Below are 773 nucleotides of genomic sequence, written 5' to 3'. Positions count from 1 at the left end.
AAGCAGTGGTATCAACGCAGAGTACTCAACGTAATGATAGAGAATATTTAATATATGAGATAAAACAAAAAGAGAGAGAAAAGAAGCCATACAAATTTTTTAGATAATCAAAAGTTACTGTCAATAACAGCTAGTTTATAAAGAACTCTTATATAGGAGCGAATATATGATTATAAAAATTTGTTTGTTTGCTACTATAAATAAATAGAGATTACTGCTTAATTATTTTTATATTAAAAAGCAATTAAAAAGCTTTCATATTTATATATAATAAAAAGCATATATTATAACATGTAGCACAACATGAATTATAACATCAAAGCACAACAGCTTTTTTTTAAATTTTTGTTATCATCTTAAGATGAAAGAGAGAGAATATATATTTATAATTTATATGAAGCATTTGTATTAAACAATTCTTTTTTTTTTTTTTTTTTGCAAGAAATGTAAAAATATGTTACGCTTTAGCAAAGTGTATAAAAATATTCTATTAGTACATAGTCATCAAAATTTATAAGAAGAAAATTAAAATAAAAATCTTTTCGTGCAAATAATTTGAATCTAACAATGAGCCATTCATTCATTCATATGTAGTTGCATGAAAGAAATTTCAGGTGGCGGATGATACTCCAAACAGCACAAGTGGCAAATCGTCTGGAAGTCTGGAGTATCGCGCGAGCGAGAGGCAAAGTTGTCGGAACAGCAGAGCGAAACGTGATAGCCGGAGAATGGAGAACGAGAGGGAGAGGCCACAGTCTGGCGGGGGACTCAGA

This window comes from Polyergus mexicanus, unplaced genomic scaffold, assembly GCF_030449975.1.
Source record: "Polyergus mexicanus isolate NDT 795.1 unplaced genomic scaffold, iyPolMexi1.0 SCAF_9, whole genome shotgun sequence".
Lineage (NCBI taxonomy): Eukaryota > Metazoa > Arthropoda > Insecta > Hymenoptera > Formicidae > Polyergus > Polyergus mexicanus.
Note: the sequence above shows the minus strand (reverse complement) of the source record.